The 21,117-nt window shown below is 54.2% G+C and overlaps 1 protein-coding gene across 3 annotated transcripts in view; it reads right to left on the reverse strand.

The window, feature by feature from the left end:
• NFYC (nuclear transcription factor Y subunit gamma) overlaps positions 1 to 12,555 on the reverse strand; it is a 42,743-nt gene extending 30,188 nt beyond the window's left edge. Inside the window, exons 1-2 of one of the 3 annotated variants that reach the window (XM_064172740.1) lie at positions 12,329 to 12,555; positions 10,230 to 10,384 (exon numbers count right to left, since the gene is read on the reverse strand). The gene's annotated coding sequence lies outside the window, so the exon portion shown is untranslated. Of the gene's footprint in view, positions 1 to 7,471; positions 7,619 to 10,229; positions 10,385 to 12,328 lie in introns of those variants that run through there. The other 2 variants (XM_064172739.1, XM_064172741.1) reach the window with 2 other exon arrangements.
• Between the last annotated feature and the right edge of the window lie 8,562 nt (positions 12,556 to 21,117).

Raw genomic sequence — 21,117 nt, forward strand, 5'->3', positions numbered from 1 at the left:
GAGGTGTTTGAGGCCAGGCTGGCTGAGGCTGTGTGCAGCCTGCTCTAGGGTAGGGTGTCCCTGGGCATGGCAGGGGGGTTGGAACTGGCTGCTCCTTGTGGTGCCTTCCAACCCTGACTGATTCTCTGATCACTGAGAGATATTCACAAGAACCTGAGATGGTTTTAAAGCATAGCAAAGAGCCACAGCAGGCTACAGCTGCTCCCATCTCCTGTGAACTTTGTCACCCTGGGTAGAAAACCTCTTGCTTTTAGGGGCTGCAGGGTCCTTTTACTACAGGAACTATTCTCATACTCAACATTCCTATCCCTCCAATGACTTTCAGAGGTAAATTAACACATGACACCTTGCAAAGAGGTTTAAAATCCTTCTTTTCACAGGAACAATCAGAAGCCTTTGCCTCCTGAGATCAGCAGACCTGACTGAAAGGAAGCACAACTGCTTCAGGATGGTCTCCTCAGGCCCTTCTCTTTATTTATTTGTATTAGAAACATGCAGATTTCTCTCTCTCCTGGGTCACCTTCACTGAATGAAGGGGGGGGGGAAGAAGACAACTGAAAGTGACCCATTTTGATTGCTCAAAGTATCAGCAGCAGTGTGGGCAGCAGGACAAGGGAGGTTCTTCTGCCCCTGTGCTCAGCACTGCTCAGGCCACCCCTGCAGTGCTGTGTCCAGTTCTGGGCTCCTGAATTGCAGAGAGATGTTGAGGTGCTGGAAGGTGTTTGGAGAAGGGCAGCAAGGCTGGGGAGGGGCCTGGAGCACAGCCCTGTGAGGAGAGGCTGAGGGAGCTGGGGGGGTGCAGCCTGCAGCAGAGGAGGCTCAGGGCAGAGCTCATTGCTGTCTGCAGCTGCCTGCAGGGAGGCTGTAGCCAGGTGGGGTTGGGCTCTGCTGCCAGGCAAGCAGCAACAGAAGAAGGGGACACAACCTCAAGCTGTGCCAGGGCAGGTCTAGGCTGGATGTGAGGAGGAAGTTGTTGTCAGAGAGAGTGATTGGCATTGGAATGGGCTGCCCAGGGAGGTGGTGGAGTGGCTGTGGCTGGAGGTGTTGAAGCCAAGCCTGGCTGGGGCACTTAGTGCCATGGTCTGGTTGCTTGGGCAGGGCTGGGTGCTAGGTTGTGCTGGCTGAGCTTGGAGCTCTCTTCCAACCTGCCTGATCCTGTGATTCTATGAAAGTGACCAAACAGCAAAGCAAGGGATGAAAATCCCCCCCCCTCGTTGTGTTTTTAGCCTGTAGAGAATCCTACATTTTGGAGAAGAAATCAAAGGATAAAAACCCAAACAACTTCCTGGGAAGCTTTGGCAGCTGTCCTGAAGTTTGATGCTGCTGTCAGTATCCCTTGTAACAGCTGCTACACTTCCTGAGCTCATGAAGGAGAAGGAAAACTTGAATTAAAAAGGGTTTAATTAAAGACTTTTCAAGTCTGTAACTGTACAGCTTTGATTTCGCTTACAGGCCCCCCCAGGCAGGTCACTAAGGCCTGAAATGAAGCAAGCATTTCATGTGCCAAGGCTGTTCCAATGCAGATGTCACACTGCATTATATAAACACAAACCTTAGTCCGATTAAAAACCAACAAACCAACCCCAAACAGCCTGGCTGGAAAGGTGACCTCCTGTGGGCATGCACCAGCCTAAGAGCCAGGCACACACACACACCCCCCAAACTCCTCCTCCTCCCTGCCATGCCCAAAGTGCTCAGGTGCAGAGCATCTTCAGGGACTCACAAGAATGGGTTAGGTTGGACAGGACCTCAAAGATCATCCAGGACAGCTGATTTGTTTCCATCAGTGGTCAGAACACAACTGCCTCCTCCTCACCTCCTTCCCTTTCCCATTCTCTCTCTCTGCATTAGCAAATAGCAGAGAACCACAGAAAGGCTTTGGCTGGAAGGGACTTTAAAGATCATCCAGTGCCAACCCCACTGCCATGGGCAGGGACACCTCCACCAGCAGCCCAAGTTGCTCAAGGCCTCATCCAGCCTGGCTTTGAACACCTCCAGGGAGAGGGCATCCACAACCTCCCTGTGCCAGTGTCTGCAGACCCTCACCCTAAAGAATTTCATCCTACTCTCCAGTCTCCATCTCCCCTCCTCAAGCTTCAACCCATTCCCTCTCACCCTATCATGCCCAGCCCTTGTCAAATGTCCCTCCCCAGCTCTCCTGTAGCCTCTTCATATATTCAAATGCAGCTCTAAAGTCCCTCTGGAGCCTTCCTTCCCAGGCTGAACACTCTCCCAGCCTGTCCAGTCCTCTGATCACCTTGGTGGCCTCTTCTGGAGCCACCAAACTTGTCCTTGCTGATTAAGTTAGTGACAAAAAAAGCAAGCCTGGAAAAATAGATCCTTAAGGAAAACCACCCAACCTGTTTTCTGAGCAGGTAAAACCACCAGGAAAGGCCAAGGCACCTGAGGAGCAGAGCAGGCACACAACCAGCTTCACCAAGCAGCATAAAACATCACCCAAGGACCTTCTTCTCCTTCCTTACAGTGCTGGGAGAAGTCAGAAGCTGCTGTCACTTGTTAATAAATCCCTTTCTAGTGCTTTAGGTTTCCCTTGCTGCTCCTGACCTACAAAGATCAAGCAGCACCTCTTCTTCTTCCTCTTCTTCTTCCTCCACAGCTCCAACCTCCTGCAAGCTGAAGCAAGGAGAGATGCTAAACACTGAGTGTAATGAAGTCTCCAGCAGGATTTACTGCATCTCACAGCAGCTGCAGGCTCCCTCACGTCCTGCTACCCCTCACAAGCAGCCAGCAGCTGAACACTTCTCCATTGCAAGGTAAAAAGAACTTAAAAGTTCTCTTTCTTTTTGCCCTTAAAGATCACAGAATCCAGCAGGTTGGAAGAGAGCTCCAAGCTCAGCCAGCACAACCTAGCACCCAGCCCTGCCCAACCAACCACACCATGGCACTAAGTGCCCCAGCCAGGCTTGGCTTCAACACCTCCAGCCACAGCCACTCCACCACCTCCCTGGGCAGCCCATTCCAGTGCCAATCACTCTCTCTGACAACAACTTCCTCCTCACATCCAGCCTAGACCTGCCCTGGCACAGCTTCAGGCTGTGTCCCCTTCTTATGCTGCTGGCTGCCTGGCAGCAGAGCCCAACCCTACCTGGCTACAGCCTCCCTGCAGGCAGCTGCAGACAGCAATGAGCTCTGCCCTGAGCCTCCTCTGCTGCAGGCTGCACCCCCCCAGCTCCCTCAGCCTCTCCTCACAGGGCTGTGCTCCAGGCCCCTCCCCAGCCTTGCTGCCCTTCTCCAAACACCTTCCAGCACCTCAACATCTCTCTTGAATGGAGGAGCCCAGAACTGGACACAGCACTGCAGGGGTGGCCTGAGCAGTGCTGAGCACAGGGGCACAAGAACCTCCCTTGTTAAATCTTATTAAAAGAAGGCAGTGACAACCTTCAAGCTCTCAGCCAACAGCCTGCTAGAGAAGCCTCCTCCTAACCCACTGGAACAGCCACCATTATTAATAGGTGACTTAAAGTGATGTTTCTCCTCCTTGTCCCCTTCTTGGATGGAAACCAAGACAACATGCCAGACACCACAGAGCTGATTAAGCTTTGCCCGAAACGAGGTGATGCTATTCCCCAATCTTCATCTCAATCAAAACACCCCCAAAAATTCCACTTGGAAGCAGTGATGGTTCAAAGATGATTCAGGTTGAATTTCAGCCCCCACAGCAGTTCTAACATCCCTTCAAAAATAAAAAGAAGCTGCACAATGTAATCATAGAATGGTTTAGGTTGGAAAAGACTTCAAAGCTCAGCCAGTTCCAACCTTCTGCCATTAGCAGGGACACCTCCCTCTAGAACAGGTCACTCAAGGTCTCATCCAACCTGGTCTTGAACACCTCCACAACCTCTCTGGGCAACCTGTGCCAGTGTCTCAGCACCCCCAACCTGTGCCAGTGTCTCACCACCCTCACTGCAAACTACTTCTTCGTAACATCCAGTTTCAGTCTCCCCTCTGCCACTTCAAACCCATTCCTTCTCCTCCTGTCATTCCCAGACCTTGTCAATAGTCTCTCCTCATCCCTCCTGGAGTCCCCTTCAGATCCTGCAAGGCCACTCCAAAGTCTCCTCCAAGCCTTCTCTTCTCCAGGCTACACAGCCCCAACTCTCTCAGCCTGTGCTCAGAGCAGAGCTGCTGCAGCCCTCTCAGCATCTTGGTGGCCTCCTCTGCACTGGCTCCAACACTTCCATGTCCTGCTTGTGCTGGAGGCTCCAAAACTGCCCCCAGGAGTGCAGGTGGGGTGTGAGGAGAGCAGAGCCAAGGGGCAGAATCCCCTCCCTTGCCCTGTGCCCACACTGCTCTTGCTGCAGCCAAAAACATCTCTAATTTTCACAGTGGTACCTTTAAGGTCAATAATGTTCAACTGAGAGGAAAATAGAGGAATGAAAAAAGGAAGAAAAAGAAAGCCCAAAAAAAGGGAAAAAAAGGCCAAAATAAAGGGGAAAAAAAGGTCAGGAAAAAAGGGGGGGAAAGAAAGGGGAAAAAAAGAAAGAAAAAAATGGAAAAGAAAAAAAGAAAGAAAAAAAAGGAAAAAAAGAAAGGGGAAAAAGGAAAAAAAGGAAGAAGAAAAAAAAAAAAAAAAGGCAACAAGAAAAAAAAATAAAAGGAAAAAAAGGCAAAAAGAAAAAGAAAGGGAAAAAAGACCAAAAAAGAAAGGAAAAAAAGGAAAAAAAGGAAAGAAAAAAAAGGAAAGAAAAAAAGGAAAAAAAGGAAAGAAAAAAAGGAAAAAAAGGAAAGAAAAAAAGGAAAAAAAGGAAAGAAAAAAAGGAAAAAAAGGAAAGAAAAAAAGGAAAAAAAGGAAAGAAAAAAAGGAAAAAAAGGAAAGAAAAAAAGGAAAAAAAGGAAAGAAAAAAAGGAAAAAAAGGAAAGAAAAAAAGGAAAAAAAGGAAAGAAAAAAAGGAAAAAAGGAAAGAAAAAAAGGAAAAAAAAGAAAGAAAAAAAGGAAAAAAGGAAAAAAGAAAGAAAAAAAGAAAAAAAAAGAAAGAAAAAAAGGAAAAAAAGAAAGAAAAAAAGGAAAAAAAGAAAGAAAAAAGGAAAAAAAAGAAAGAAAAAAGGAAAAAAGAAAGAAAAAAGGAAAAAAGAAAGAAAAAAGGAAAAAAGAAAGAAAAAAGGAAAAAAGAAAGAAAAAAAGGAAAAAAGAAAGAAAAAAAGGAAAAAAGAAAGAAAAAAAGGAAAAAAGAAAAAAGAAAGAAAAAAGGGAAAAAAGGGGGAAAAAAGGAAAAAAAGGAAAAAAAAGGAAAAAAAAAAAGGAATAAAAGGAAAAAAATAAAGGAAAAAAATTAAAAAGAAAGGGAAAAAAGGTAAAAAAATAAGTAAAAAAGTAAAGAAATAAGGAAAAGAGGAAAAAAAGAAGGAAAAGAGGAAAAAAGAAGGAAAAGAGGAAAAAAGAAGGAAAAGAGGAAAAAAGAAGGAAAAGAGGAAAAAAGAAGGAAAAGAGGAAAAAAGAAGGAAAAGAGGAAAAAAGAAGGAAAAGAGGAAAAAAGAAGGAAAAGAGGAAAAAAGAAGGAAAAGAGGAAAAAAGAAGGAAAAGAGGAAAAAAGAAGGAAAAGAGGAAAAAAGAAGGAAAAGAGGAAAAAAGAAGGAAAAGAGGAAAAAAGAAGGAAAAGAGGAAAAAAGAAGGAAAAGAGGAAAAAAGAAGGAAAAGAGGAAAAAAGAAGGAAAAGAGGAAAAAAGAAGGAAAAGAGGAAAAAAGAAGGAAAAGAGGAAAAAAGAAGGAAAAGAGGAAAAAAGAAGGAAAAGAGGAAAAAAGAAGGAAAAGAGGAAAAAGAAGGAAAGAAGGAAAAAAGGAAAAAGAAAGGAAAAAAGGAAAAAAAGGAAAAAAGGGGAGAAAAAGAAAGGAAAAAAGGGAGGAAAAAGAAAGGAAAAAAGGGAGGAAAAAGAAAGGAAAAAAGGGAGGAAAAAGAAAGGAAAAAAGGGAGGAAAAAGAAAGGAAAAAAGGGAGGAAAAAGAAAGGAAAAAAGGGAGGAAAAAGAAAGGAAAAAAGGGAGGAAAAAGAAAGGAAAAAAGGGAGGAAAAAGAAAGGAAAAAAGGGAGGAAAAAGAAAGGAAAAAAGGGAGGAAAAAGAAAGGAAAAAAGGGAGGAAAAAGAAAGGAAAAAAGGGAGGAAAAAGAAAGGAAAAAAGGGAGGAAAAAGAAAGGAAAAAAGGGAGGAAAAAGAAAGGAAAAAAGGGAGGAAAAAGAAAGGAAAAAAGGGGGGGGGATAAAGGGAAAAAAAGGGGAAAAAATAAAGGAAAAAATGGGGAAGAAAGAAAGGGAAAAAAAGGCAAAAAAAGAAAGGAGACAGGAAAAAAGGCAATGAAAGAAGCCGAGGCCTAACAGCAGGGCCGAGAACCCTCCAGCTCCACCACCCAGCTCACCCCAAGGAGGCAGGGATGGCAAAAGCAACCTTTAGCATCTCTCAGCGGGAGCAGAGGAGGCTGAGGAATGTCTGCAATGTGCTGCCGAGCCCGGGCTGAAAACTTGATTGTCATCTACCAAACTATTCCTCCGTGTCCTCGGTGCCCTCAGCCCTCAGGAGCAGCTTCGTTTTTTCCACTTCAGGCTTGTTCGGCTTTTTTTTTTCCTCTCCCCCCCCCCCCCCCCCCCCCCCCCCCCCCAGTCCAAAGTGCCGTAAACAAACTTTGTCCTTCGCTCTGGCAGCTCGGAGCGGTGCTATTTCAAGGTCACTCGTGCTGGAGAAGGCAGGGCCTAGCTCCGGCAACTTCAACCGCAGCTCCGGGGGGAGAGCTGGGTGAGAGCTCAGCCCTTGCCACAGCTCCGGCGGCTCCCCGGGATAAAGCTTTTGCACCGGAGAACTCGGAAGCTAAAGGCACATCCTCACCCGCTTCCCCCGCCGGTCGCCGTCGGGCTGCGGAGCCGCCGTGACCTTCAGTGCGCATTTCCGAGCGAAAAAAGGAAAACAAAAGGGCTGCTCAGGCTGGTCGGGAGTTTGCCCGGCGGTTTGGGGGGTGAGGCGGGTTCCGCTGACCCTCGGGAGTCGCTTTACCGACGGCTGTCCGCCGGGCAGCTAACACTTGGCCCGGCAGCTCCTGACAAGGGCAGCCGGGGCTGGTACCACCCCCACCCCCCCCAGCAGCAGCCCCGGCGATGGGGGGGGAGGCGCTGCCATTTTGTGTGTGTGTCCCCTTCTGCCGGTTACCGGTCACGGGCCGGCGCAGCCCTCCCCGCAGGGCGCGGTTCCGCGGTGCCCGCAGCTGTTAGCTGCCGTCCCGGGCAGCTCCGGGGGACTCAGCCCTAGGTCCCAACAGCCGCCGCGACCCGGGCGCCTCCTGCCGTCACCTTGAGCCCCCCGGGCTGCCTTCCCAGCGCCGCCTCTTCTTCTCCCCGCCGCACAAAGCCATGATACCCGAAGGCCTGGCGGGCAACCCCCGCTGCCGAGGCCTGCTTCTCCATCACCGGACCGGGCCGCAGTCGTCCCACGCCCCGGTCAGCGTAGCTCCCGGCTGCCGCGATCGACTTACCGGGCGGCGATCACCGTTAGCCCTGCCCGACGCTCGGGGGGCGGTTGCGGCGGGGGGCGGCGGCCCGCAGACGTGCCCGCCATCCCTTTGTCTTTGAGCTGACCGCTGCCTGCCGACACTCCGCGTCCCCGCCGGCCCGGGCCGCCGGCCCCTTTAACAGCCGCCGCTCAACCTACCCTGCTGCGCCCGCCCGGCCCGCCCCGCCCGCTCCCATTGGCTGCGCGCCGCCTCCGGGGGGCGCGGCCTCGCTCGCCTATTGGCTCCCGGGGGCAGCCCAACCTCGCCGTCCGCTTCCTGTTTTAAAGTTACCTTGAGAGGCGGCGCAGGGGTCAGAGCGGTGCCCGCCCACCTCAGCGACCCGCCCGCTCCCATTGGCCGTTCGGCTCGACGGAGGGGTCGTGAAGCGGCTGCTGATTGGCCCGCGCACCTGTCATTCCGGCAACACATAGGAACGCCCCTCCTTCCCCACGCCGCCGCCGCCGCCGCCGCCGCCGCGTCACGGGAGTAGGGATAGGGGTAAAGGCGGGGGGGGGTCGCCGAGTGTAGACGAAACGAGGACCCCGGAAAGATGCGCGGGGAATGTTTGCTTACACTTCCCACCGCTAAGGCAGCAGCACCACACGCCGCATGTGTGTGCGTAGACTTAAAAACGGTCCAGGAATTGGGGGGGGGGGGGGGGGGGGGGAAGAGACCCAGAAAATTCTGATTTTCAGACACAAAAATCCCCCGAAGAGCCAATTTCCTGGCGCAGACCCTCTCGCTAGGCGTGAACGCCTCCAATATCCTCCTCACAAGATGTTTCGGGAAGGACAGTGGAGGCTGAGGATGTCTTTTGGAAGCTGGAATCCCATTTACTGCGTGATTTGGGTTGGAAAAGACCTTTAAGATCATGGAATGAATTGGAAGGGACCTCAAGGATCAGCCAGTTCCAAGCCCCTGACATAGGCAGGGACACCTCCCGTCAGCCCAGGTTGCTCAAGACCTCATCCAGCCTGGCCCTGAACACCTCCAGGGAGGTTGTGGAGCACAGAAGCACCCAATGTGATCAGAAGATCACATTGGGTGCTTCTGTGCTCCACAACCTCCCTGGGCAACCTGTGCCAGTGTCTCACCACCCTAACCTGTGCACCTGTGCCAGTGTCTCACCACTCTCACTGTCAAAACTTCCTTCCTCATCCCCACTCTCAATCTCCTCTCTTCCAGCTCAAAGCCATTGCCTCTCCTATCACTACAAGCCCTCCTCAAAAGACCTTCCCCAGCTTCCTTGCAGCCCCTTTCAGCTACTGCAAAGCCACAATGAAGTCTCCCTGGAGCCTCCTTTTCTCCACACGATGACCAACTCCGACCATAGATCAAGAAGCCAAAGGCTCCACCAGCCCCACGCTGTCTCCCAGAACACTTCAGGAGGTCTCAAATCAAACCCAGACCAAGGTTTTAGGAAGCACAGATCATCTTTTAACCAAGGCCTTCCCAACAAACACCCATATGGATTTCAAGCTGCATTCCAAGTGCTGCACAGTAACAGGCTTACAGGATTACAGACAGAGGAGAAAACTATTCCAAAGCTTCAGCAAGTCCTGCTGATCAAATTAGTTTGAATCAGATAGCAAAGAGAGATTAATTTATAAATAGACCTTCCTGGTGATTTGTTCAAAGAGAATTGGTTGAAAACATGGCTGAAATAATAACCCTTTGCTATGTTTTCTGTCATTCCACAGAGGAAAGCCAAGGTATGATCACTATTAGAGGTATGTGAGGTGCTCTTGGGTGGTATGTAAGCAGTCCCAGGGAAGAGAGGAATGCCTCTGCTTGCTATTTTTGACTGGCAATGCTGCCCAAACGCATCCCTGGGTGACTTCTCACACTGGGTTGTGACTCCTTTGTCACCCGTGGAGCTCAGAGACCCTCTCCTGTGCCACAATAGTTTCTGCTCTTCCAGCATTTCATAATTCCTCAAGATGGTGAAAGAAAAAACCCAAAATGAATCTAGGGCAGCCCTGCAGGAAAGGTTTTATTTCAATCATGGCAGCTGCTCTTGCTCCAAAATCATAGAATCATTGAATCAAGGAGGTTGGAAGAGATCTCCAAGCTCATCCAGTCTAAGCCTTCATTCGACCTGGCTTTCAACACTTCCAGCCTTGGAGCCTGCACAGCTTTCTGAGCACCCTGTTCCACTGCTTCATCACCCTCTTGGGGAAGAAATTCTTCATAATATCTCATCTAAATCCATCTTCTTCCAGTCTGAAGCTACAGAATCAAGTAGGTTGGAAGAGAGCTCCAAGCTCAGCCAGCCCAACCTAGCACCCAGCCCTGCCCAACCAACCAGACCATGGCACTAAGTGCCCCAGCCAGGCTTGGCTTCAACACCTCCAGCCACACAGACTCCACCACCTCCCTGGGCAGCCCATTCCAATGCCAATCACTCTCTCTGACAACAACTTCCTCCTCACATCCAGCCTCAACCTGCCCTGGCACAGCTTGAGGCTGTGTCTCCTTGTTCTGTTGCTGCTTGCCTGGCAGCAGAGCCCAACCCCACCTGGCTACAGCCTCCCTGCAGGCAGCTGCAGGCAGCAATGAGCTCTGCCCTGAGCCTCCTCTGCTGCAGGCTGCACACCCCCAGCTCCCTCAGCCTCTCCTCACAGGGCTGTGCTCCAGGCCCCTCCCAGCCTTGCTGCCCTTCTCCAAACACCTTCCAGCACCTCAAGAGCTCTCTGCAGTGGAGGATCTACCACACAGGAAGTACCAAATCCCACTTAACTGCAAAGCTGCTGCAAAGAGAGGAGGAAGAAATGCTGCTGCTGGGGTCACTGTCACCTCTTGCTGCACTCTGCAGGATGTGGCACTTCTAAGAGAGAAGTCACTGCAGGTCACTCATGTATGGCATGAGAACCTCCACTGAGGAACGTGGCTTATCTTTATAAAGGACAAAATAATGAGAGGGAACAGGTTGGTGGTACAGGAGGAATGACTGCTGCAAGGTCACTCAGCCACCCCGCAGCACTCTGAGGAGCTGGCAGGATTACACCTGGTTCACTGCCCTCACTCGGAGCCAAGCAGCTCTTGGATTTCAAAGTTCCACTCAAAGCACCACTTTCCTGCTTTCACCAAGAACTCTGCTTTCATCACAGAATCATCACAGAATCAAGCAGGCTGGAAGAGAGCTCCAAGCTCAGCCAGCACAACCTAGCACCCAGCCCTGCCCAACCAACCAGACCATGGCACTCAGTGCCCCAGCCAGGCTTGGCTTCAACACCTCCAGCCACGGCCACTCCACCACCTCCCTGGGCAGCCCATTCCAATGCCAATCACTCTCTCTTCTGGAAGGTGTCAAGAGCAGGGCAGCAAGGCTGGGGAGGGGCCTGGAGCACAGCCCTGTGAGGAGAGGCTGAGGGAGCTGGGGGGGTGCAGCCTGCAGCAGAGGAGGCTCAGGGCAGAGCTGATTGCTGTCTGCAGCTGCCTGCAGGGAGGCTGGAGCCAGGTGGGGTTGGGCTCTGCTGCCAGGCAGCCAGCAGCAGTAGAAGGGGACACAGTCTCAAGCTGTGCCAGGGCAGGTTGAGGCTGGATGTTAGGAGGAAGTTGTTGTCAGAGAGAGTGATTGGCATTGGAATGGGCTGCCCAGGGAGGTGGTGGAGTGGCCGTGGCTGGAGGTGTTGCAGCCAAGCCTGGCTGGGGCACTTAGTGCCATGGTCTGGTTGGTTGGGCAGGGCTGGGTGCTAGGTTGGGCTGGCTGAGCTTGGAGCTCTCTTCCAACCTACTTGATCCTATGATTCTACATTCCAGAAAAAGTACCCTGCACTGTTATTTGTTCTTCTCTGAGCAATCAGACATCTGCCTGAACTCTGGTGCACGTTCTTGGACACAGCTTAGCCAACACAAGGCATCAGCTACCCTGCCTGCCCTGTGCCCACCACGACACCCACACAACTAATGCTGTGGCCAAAGAATGAACTGACCTGAGCGAGATCCAACCCAGCCAGGAATTCACTTCTATCCACACCACGCTGATACTGCATTGACTCAATAGTTCTTGCTCAGCTACCAAGGGATATTTCTTGCATTAAGTCAAGCAAACTGCAGAATCTGGGGAGACCACATTTACAGGCAGACCTTTCCACAGCTCTCAGTGCCACAGATTAAACAACCCCTCAGATGTTTAACAGAGGCTCCCAAATAATCTCTGACTGCTCCGCGGCCTGGCTTGGCTCCCACCCCTCTTCCCGCCCAGCGCCGAGGCAGACTCGGGAGAAGCACCTTAACGCTTGTGGAGCAAAATGCCGCCAGGATGAGTAACATACAGCAGCAGCAGCAGCAGCAGCAGCAGCAGCAGCAGCATCCGAACACGAACTGTGCCGCTGCAGAACCTCCGTCAGAGCCGCGGCAGATGGAGCCTGCCCCTACCGACGCTCCCTGGCTGCCCGGGAAAGCACCACCCGCCCCGGCAAGGCCTCGGCCACCAGGCCCAGCACCTGCCCCAGGCGTTCCCGTAAGCCAAGGGCCGCAGGCCACTGCCTACCCTGCGGCTCCGTCCTGCCGCCCTCTCTCCGCGCCGCGGGGCAGCCTCCGCCGCACCCCTCCCCCCCCCCGCCCCGGGGCCGCGCGGGGAAACGGTTCGGTTTCCTGTCCTCTCTCCGGTCCGCTCCTCGCCGCCCAATCAGCGTGCAGCTCCCCTCGCCCGCCTCCCCCAGCGCGGGCCAATCAGAGGCCGCGGTGCGGCTGCGCCAATCGGAGCGGAGCCGTTAGGGAGCGGGGGGGGGGGGGGGGGAGGGGGGGACCGCCCGGGGCCGCCCCCGCTCCGCGCCCCCTCGCCCGCCGCCGCCTCCCCCCCGCCGCGCTCCCGCCCGTTCGCTTCGCACTCACCGGAGCGGCCGGCGCCGCGATCTCCGCTTCCTCCGCCTCCTCCTCCCTTCACCCGGTGCCCGCGCTGCCTCCGGCCCGATCGGTGGGAAGCGGGAAAGAGGGGGGAGGGGGACGGCCGGAGCGAGAGCGAGCGGCTCGGCGGCCGAGAAGCAAGATGGCGGCGGCTCCGTGCGGCGGCGGGGCCGAGGTGCCGCCCCCTTCCCCCGGGCCGCGGCACTGCGCAGGCGCCTGACCCGCGGCAGAGCTCGCGAGAGTGCCGTGGGCGGGGTGGGGGAGGGTCCCGTGGCGGGGAGGGTCCGGTAGAGGGGGAGGATCTGGCGGGAGGGAGGGTCCGGTGGCGGGGGAGGATCTGGCGGGAGGGAGGGTCCGGTAACGAGGGAGGATCTGGCGGGAGGGAGGGTCCGGTAGCGGGGGAGGATCTGGCGGGAGGGAGGGTCCGGTAGCGGGGGAGGATCTGGTGGGAGGGAGGGTCCGGTAACGGGGGAGGATCTGGCGGGAGGGAGGGTCCGGTAGCGGGGGAGGATCTGGTGGGAGGGAGGGTCCGGTAACGGGGGAGGGTCCGGTAGGTGGGAGAGTCCGGTAGCGGGGGAGAAGCTGGTGCGGGGGAGGATCTGGTGGGAGGGAGGGTCCGATAGCGGGGGAGGGTCCCGTGGCGGGGAGGGTCCGGTAGCGGGGGAGGATCTGGCGGGAGGGAGGTTCTGGCCCGCGCCGTGAGTGCCTCCCGGTGCCGGGAGCGCGTCGCGGGGTTTTGCCAAGCCCCTGAGTGCGGCAGGGCCTGGCCCTAGGCGGCCTTCGGCATGGGCCCGTGCGAGCCTGAGCCCCATCAGGGCTGCGAGGCCTCAGGCCAGCGTGAGGCAGTTCCCGGGCGGGGGACTCGCAGCCTCGCTCCCAGCTCCTCGCCTGGAGCGCTGAAGGGAGCTGTGGCTGTGCCTCGCTGCCGCCGGGTGCCTGGCAGCGCAGGGATCCTAACCCAGCGTCCAGTCCGGGCTCTGCTCAGCTGGGGCTGCCAGGTACAGCTCTGCATCCCCCAGGGATCCTCACCCAGTGTCCAGCCCAGGCTCTGCTCAGCTGGGGCTGCCAGGTACAGCTCTGCATCCCCCAGGGATCCTCACCCAGTGTCCAGCCCAGGCTCTGCTCAGCTGGGGCTGCCAGGTACAGCTCTGCATCCCCCAGGGATCCTCACCCAGTGTCCAGCCCAGGCTCTGCTCAGCTGGGGCTGCCAGGTACAGCTCTGCATCCCCCAGCTCCCCCAGCTACACTGCAGCATCTTGCTCGTCTGAGTTGTTCCTCTGTTGGCTCATCCCTGGAAGTTTCCAGCCCTGCCTGTCGAGGCCCTGAGAGCTGTCCAAATTAAACTATCCAACACTCCTCCTGCAGGCCTCTGATCTCTCATCACTGGGTAACTTTCTGCTACTATCCTTACACGAGCTGGAGCCAATTCAAGCAAGAGTTTGTGCTCCACTTCAGTCAGCTCTCTCATTTCCCAGGGACTGGTATTCTGGCTTGGGGACATGGAACACTGAAGTGTGACTCATGCTGCTTCAGTGTTTTTCCCAGCAAAAAGGGCATCCTGAAAAGTGGCTCCATCTTTGCCTCCTCCTTGTCTTTGTGGTGCCCGAATTGCTTTAATCCAGCAGACAGGAAGGGTCTCTCCCCATATAATAGTGTGAAAACCATTAACATGAGGCCAATGGGATGAGATTGAACAAAGCAAAGTGCAGGGTTCTACAGTTTGGCCACAACAACCCCAAGCAGCACTACAGGCTGGGGCCAGAGTGGCTGAGAGCAGCCAGGCAGAGAGGGAGCTGGGGGTGCTGGGAGAGAGGAGCTGAGGCTGAGGCAGCAGTGCCCAGGTGGGCAGCAGAGCCAATGGCATCCTGGGCTGGCTGAGGAGCAGTGTGGGCAGCAGGACAAGGGAGGTTCTTGTACCCCTGTGCTCAGCACTGCTCAGGCCACACCTGCAGTGCTGTGTCCAGTTCTGGGCTCCTCCATTGCAGAGAGATGTTGAGGTGCTGGAAGGTGTTTGGAGAAGGGCAGCAAGGCTGGGGAGGGGCCTGGAGCACAGCCCTGTGAGGAGAGGCTGAGGGAGCTGGGGGGGTGCAGCCTGCAGCAGAGGAGGCTCAGGGCAGAGCTCATTGCTGCCTGCAGCTGCCTGCAGGGAGGCTGTAGCCAGGTGGGGTTGGGCTCTGCTGCCAGGCAGCCAGCAGCAGAACAAAGGGACACAGCCTGAAGCTGTGCCAGGGCAGGTTGAGGCTGGATGTGAGGAGGAAGTTGTTTGCAGAGAGAGTGATTGGCATTGGAATGGGCTGCCCAGGGAGGTGGTGGAGTGGCTGTGGCTGGAGGTGTTGAAGCCAAGCCTGGCTGGGGCACTTAGTGCCATGGTGTGGTTGGTTGGGCAGGGCTGGGTGCTAGGTTGTGCTGGCTGAGCTTGGAGCTCTCTTCCAACCTGCTTGATTCTATGATTCTGTGATGTAAATGTGCTGCTCTTAGCCTAAACACCTCACTCCCAATCTTCTGTTTAAATCTCTCTGAGGGAGTTGTTAATGCTTTGATAATATTCTGGATTTCAGGCCTTGAGCAACCTGGGCTGGTGGAAGATGTCCCTGGTCATGGCAGGGGGTTGGAACTGCCTGGTCTCTAAGACCCTTTCCAACCCAACCCATTTTATGAACCATAGAATCAAGCAGGTTGGAAGAGACCTCCAAGCTCATCCAGTCCAACCTAGCACCCAGCCCTGTCCAGTCATCCAGACCATCTACAACTGGAAAGAGGATTTGCCTCTGCTGCTTTCAATGTCATCTGAGCCTGGGGAAGGAGAATCAGACCCTGTGTGGCTGCTGTACTTCCCCTCACCCTTCCCATAGAGGTAGTGCTGGTACCAGCAGCTCTCTGCTTGGCCTTTGCACCCTGTGCAAGAGGAGAAAATCCCCTCCTGCTCCCTGCATGCACCCAGAGAGCTCAGCTCTGTGCTTTCTGCTGTGTGACATTTGCCCATGTGCAGGGAATTGATCACATTTCTGCCCAAGCTGTGGTTTGGGAGCTCACAAACTCTGGTGCTGAATGCTGAAGTGGGAGATAGCTCCCTGCAAACTCCTCTGGCTTTATTCAAACCCTTTGTCATCTCAGGGCACTTGCAAGGCAGCCAAGAGCAATAACAGTCCTGCTATGCTTGCTCTGGGCTTGGGTTCATTCTCACAGTTTCCAAGCCAGCTTCAGTTGATTGTAATTTGGTGGGGGGTGGGGGTCACAGAGACACAGAATTAACCAGGTTGGAAAAGACCTTCGAGATCATCGAGTCCAACCTCTCCCCTGACACCTTCTAATCAGCTAAACCATGGCACTAAGTGCCTCATTCAGTCTCTCTGTAAACCCCTCCGGGGACAGGGACTCCACCACCTCCCCAGGCAGCTCATTCCAATGCCCTGCAACAGCCTGCCCAGGGCAGTGGTGGAGTTCCTATCCCCAGAGGGATTGGAAAGCCATGGAGATGTGGTGCTGAGGGACACAGTTTAGAGGTGACCTGGATTAACAGTTGGACTTTATGATCTTAAAGGTCTCTATCAACCTAGAGCAGGAATTCTGCTGTTCCCTTCTCCCATCCCCAGACACTCAGCAGCTGGGTTTAGCAGGCTGAGGTTAAGAGCTGCTTCTCCTCTTTATGCCAGGGGAAGTTTAGGTTGGACATGAGGAACAGCTTCTTCTCCAGAAGAGTTGTCACAGAACCACAGAATGAACCAGGTTGGAAAAGACCTTCAAGATCACAGAGTCCAACCTATCCCCTAACACCTTCTAATTAACTGAACTATGTCAGGGCTGGAAGGGACTTCAAGGATCATCTAAATCCAAAGTTCCAATTCCCCTGCCATGGGCAGGGACACCTCACACTAGAGCAGGCTGCCCACAGCCTTATCCAGCCTGGCCTTAAATACCTCCAGCCATGGGGCCTCAACCACCTCCCTGGGCAACCCCTGCCAGCCTCTCACCACTCTCCTGCTCAACAACTTCTTCCTAACATCCAGGCTGACTCCCCCACCTCCAGCTTTGCTCCATTCCCCCCAGCCCTATCCCTCCCTGACAGCCTAAAAAGTCCCTCCCCAGCTTTCTTGTAGCCCCTTTCAGATCCTGCAAAGCCACAAGAAGGGCTCCTCGGAGCCTTCTCCTCTCCAGACTGAACAGCCCCCAGTGCAGCCCCAAAGCCCTTCCCTGAGCAGCCTCAGAGCTCTCAGGACAGCCTCAGAGCCTTCAGGGTAGCCCCAAAGACTCTAGGACAGTCCCAAAATTCTCAGGACAGCCCCAGAGCAGTTGCAGAGTTCCTGAGGACAGCCCCAAACCTCTCAGGACAATGCCAAAGCGCCCAGGACAGTCCCAGAGCTCTCAGGACAGCCCCTGAGCTCTGAGGACAGACTCAGAGCAGCCCCAGAGCTCTCAGGACAGTCCCAGAGCTCCCAGGACAGTGCCAAAGCTCTCAGGACAGTGCCAAAGCTCCCAGGACAGCCCCAAAGCTCCCAGGACAGCCCCAAAGCTCCCAGGACAGCCCCAAAGCTCCCAGGACAGTCCCAGAGCTCTCAGGACAGTCCCAGAGCTCTCAGGACAGTCCCAGAGCTCCCAGGACAGTCCCAGAGCTTCCAGGACAGTGTCAAAGCTCCCAGGACAGTGCCAAAGCTCTCAGGACAGTGCCAAAGCTCCCAGGACAGTCCCAAAGCTCTCAGGACAGTGCCAAAGCTCTCAGGACAGTGCCAAAGCTCCCAGGACAGTCCCAAAGCTCTCAGGCCAGTTCCAAAGCTCTCGGGACAGCCCCAAAGCTCCCAGGACAGCCCCAAAGCTCCCAGGACAGTCCCAGAGCTCCCAGGACAGCCCCAAAGCTCCCAGGTCAGTCCCAGAACTCTCAGGACAGCCCCAGAGCTCTCAGGACAGTCCCAGAGGTCCCAGGACAGTCCCAAAGCTCCCAGGACAGCCCCAAAGCTCCCAGGACAGCCCCATGGCAGCCAGAGTCACCCCTGCAGGAACAGCAGAGTTTGGGGTGCTGGCTGGCACAGCTTTGCAGACCATGAAGCCACCTTCACCTCAGTGCCACATGCTGCTGATCCCCCCCCCCCCTCCCCTCCCCGTGGCACCTAAAGCCAAGCCTCAGGAATCCTCTTACCGGGAGCTTTCCCAGGCTGATCGCATTAAAGCAGCCCCCAGCCACCAGCACGGACCCAGCTGGGCAGGAGAAGGTGGCAGAGCAGAGAGCTCAGCTCCTTAAGCAATTAAGAGACATTAGAGATGGGACAGCCCTGATGGGATCCCAACACCACACCAAGCTTGGGGCTTTTGTCCATCCTGCTCCAGGGAAGTGTTTCCCAACGGAGCACCTGCAGGAACTGCTGCTGCTGGACACCCCCAAGGTGTGGAGGGCACAGGAATGAGCCTCCAAGGCCCTCTTGGGTGAAGGATCCATTGGTGCTGGACACCCCCAGGGTCTGGAGGGCACAGGAATGAGCCTCCAAGGCCCTCTTGGGTGAAGGATCCATTGGTGCTGGACACCCCCAGGGTCTGGAGGGCACAGGAATGAGCCTCCAAGGCCCTCTTGGGTGAAGGATCCATTGGTGCTGGACACCCCCAGTGTGTGGAGCACACAGGAATGAGCCTCCAAGTCCCTCCTGGGTAAGGGATCCATTGGTGCTGGACACCCCCAGGACCTGGAGGGCACAGGAATGAGCCTCCAAGGCCCTCTTAGTGAGTGATCCATTGGTGCTGGACACCCCCAGGGTGTGGAGCACACAGGAATGAGCCTCCAAGTCCCTCCTGGGTAAGGGATCCATTGGTGCTGGACACCCCCAGGACCTGGAGGGCACAGGAATGAGCCTCCAAGGCCCTCTTAGTGAGTGATCCATTGGTGCTGGACACCCCCAGGGTGTGGAGCACATAGGAGTGAGCTTCCAAGTCCCTCCTGGGTGAGGGATCCATTGATGCTGGACACCCCCCGGACCTGGAGGGCACAGGAATGAGCCTCCAAATCCCTCCTGGGTGAGAGATCCATTGGAGCTGCAGACCCCCAGGACCTGGAGGGCACAGGGAGGTCTGAAGTGCCCAGGAATGAGCCAGCAAGTGCCTCTTGGAGGAAGAATCCTGGAGCAACCTGCTGAGGGGAGCAGAAAAGCAGAGCTGGTCAGAAAGTTTCCTACCAGCTGAGGCAGAAGTTTTGGTCCCTGTGATTTTCTTATTGCCATGAAACTTTGTGCAGCCAAATCACACTCCTAGGATGGCCTGAGCTGGAAGGGCCCTGCAAGGTCAGGCAGTTCCAATGCCCTTGCCATGGGCAGGGACAGCTCCTGCCAGAGCTGCTTGCTCCAGATGTGGCAGTTGGAGCACAACAAACGTCAGGGGATGATTGTTAGGGTGGAGGCCAGGCTCATGTGTCACTGCCTCTGCCTGCCAGAGAAGAGAAGGCTCCAGGGAGACCTTAGAGCAGCCCTGAAGGGGCTACTGGAGAGCTGGGGAGGGACTTTGGCCAAGGGCTGGGAGTGATGGGATGAGAGGGAATGGATTAGAGCTGGGAGATTGAGAGTGAAGATGAGGAACACTGGCACAGGTCGAGGGTGCTGAGACCCTGGCACAGGTTGCCCAGGGAAGTTGGGGAGCACAGAAGCACCCAATGTGATCTTTGATGCTCCCTCCCTGGAGGTGTTCAAGGTGGATGAGGTCTTGAGCAACCTGGGCTGGTAGGAGAAGTCTCTGCCCATGGCAGGGAGGGGTTGGAACTGGCTGAGCTTTAAGATCCCTTACAACCCATCCCCTTTTACGATGCTCTGTGAAGATGAAGGTCTGAATCCTTCCCCACAGAGCTGGAGCTGTGCTGGAACAAACCTTCTGTCCGGAGACACTTTCAGCCACTTCTCTCTCTCTCTCTTTCTCTCTTTCTCTCTTTCTCTCTTTCTCTCTCTCTTTCTTTCTCTTTCTTTCTTTCTTTCTTTCTTTCTTTCTTTCTTTCTTTCTTTCTTTCTTTCTTTCTTTCTTTCTTTCTTTCTTTCTTTCTTTCTTTCTTTCTTTCTTTCTTTCTTCCTTCCTTCCTTCCTTCCTTCCTTCCTTCCTTCCTTCCTTCCTTCCTTCCTTCCTTCCTTCCTTCCTTCTCTCTTTCTCTCTCTCTCTTTCTTTCTCTCTCTCTCTCTCTCTTCCTTTCTTCCTTTTTCCTTCCTTCCTTCCTCCTTTCCTTCTTCCTTCCTTTCTTCCTTCCTTCCATCCTTCCTTCCTTCCATCCTTTCTTCCATTCTTCCTTCCTTCCTGCTTTTCTTTCTGCCTTTCTTCCATTCTTTCTTCCTTTTTTCCTTTCTTTCTTCCTCTCCTTCTTCCTTTCTTCCTTTTTCTTCCTTCCTTTTTTCCTTTCTTTCTGCCTTTCTTCCATTCTTTCTTCCTTTCCTTCTTCCTTTCTTTCTTCCTCTCCTTCTTCCTTTCTTCCTTTTTCTTCCTTCCTTTTATCCTTTCTTTCTGCCTTTCTTCCATTCTTTCTTCCTTTTTTCCTTCTTCCTTTCTTTCTTCCTTTCTTCCTTCCTTTCCTTCTTCCTTTCTTCTTTTATTCCTTCTTTGATTTCTTTCTTCCCTTCCTTCTTCCTTTTTTCCTTTCTTCCTTCCTCTCCTTCTTCTCTTCTTCTTTTATTCCTTCTTTCCTTTCTTTCTTCCCTTCCTTCTTCCTTTCTTCTTTTATTCCTTCTTTCCTTTTCTTCTTCCTTTCTTCCTTTCCTTCTTCCTTCCTATTCCTCACACAGTCCCCCTCCAGACGACCTCTCTCCCTCCCTCAGTTTGTTTATATGCTTTGAATCCAGTTCGGAAACCATCTCCCTACTTCAGCAGCCTTTTATCCAAGTTTCCATATTTAGTTCTTTCAGCTATTCCTGCTCCTTCCACCAGCTTCTCCCTGCACAACAGGACCCACCACATCCCAGCTCTCCTCACCTCCTCCCCTCAACCCCCTCCAGCAGCCCTTGCAAGGGGAGTTAGTGTGACCCTGGGCAGCCTGAGCTGTGCCTTGGAGGCAGGGTGAGGAGTTGCTGTGACCCTGGGCAGCCTGAGCTGTGCCTTTGAGGCAGGGTGAGGAGTTGCTGTGACCCTGGGCAGCCTGAGCTGTGCCTTGGAGGCAGGGTGAGGAGTTGCTGTGACCCTGGGCAGCCTGAGCTGTGCCTTTGAGGCAGGATGAGGAGTTGCTGTGACCCTGGGCAGCCTGAGCTGTGCCTTTGAGGCAGGATGAGGAGTTGCTGTGACCCTGGGCAGCCTGAGCTGTGCCTTTGAGGCAGGGTGAGGAGTTGCTGTGACCCTGGGCAGCCTGAGCTGTGCCTTTGAGGCAGGGTGAGGAGTTGGTGTAGCCCTGGGCAGCCTGAGCTGTGCCTTTGAGGCAGGGTGAGGAGTTGCTGTGACCCTGGGCAGCCTGAGCTGTGCCTTTGAGGCAGGGTGAGGAGCTGCTGTGACCCTGGGCAGCCTGAGCTGTGCCTTTGAGGCAGGATGAGGAGTTGCTGTGACCCTGGGCAGCCTGGGCTGTGCCTTTGAGGCAGGATGAGGAGTTGCTGTGACCCTGGGCAGCCTGAGCTGTGCCTTGGAGGCAGGGTGAGGAGCTGCTGTGACCCTGGGCAGCCTGAGCTGTGCCTTTGAGGCAGGGTGAGGAGTCAATGCAAGGTGACCTTTGAGGGTCCCTTCCAGCCTGATACAACCTGCAAAGCATCTCCCCCACTCCCCATCCTCCCTGCTCTTTTGGATGCTTCTTAACCACCATCCCCCCTCCAAATCACCCCCTCAAACCCTGACCTGCTTAGGATGAA

The sequence above is a fragment of the Pogoniulus pusillus genome, chromosome 37 (genome assembly GCF_015220805.1).
Source record: "Pogoniulus pusillus isolate bPogPus1 chromosome 37, bPogPus1.pri, whole genome shotgun sequence".
NCBI classification, from domain to species: domain Eukaryota; kingdom Metazoa; phylum Chordata; class Aves; order Piciformes; family Lybiidae; genus Pogoniulus; species Pogoniulus pusillus.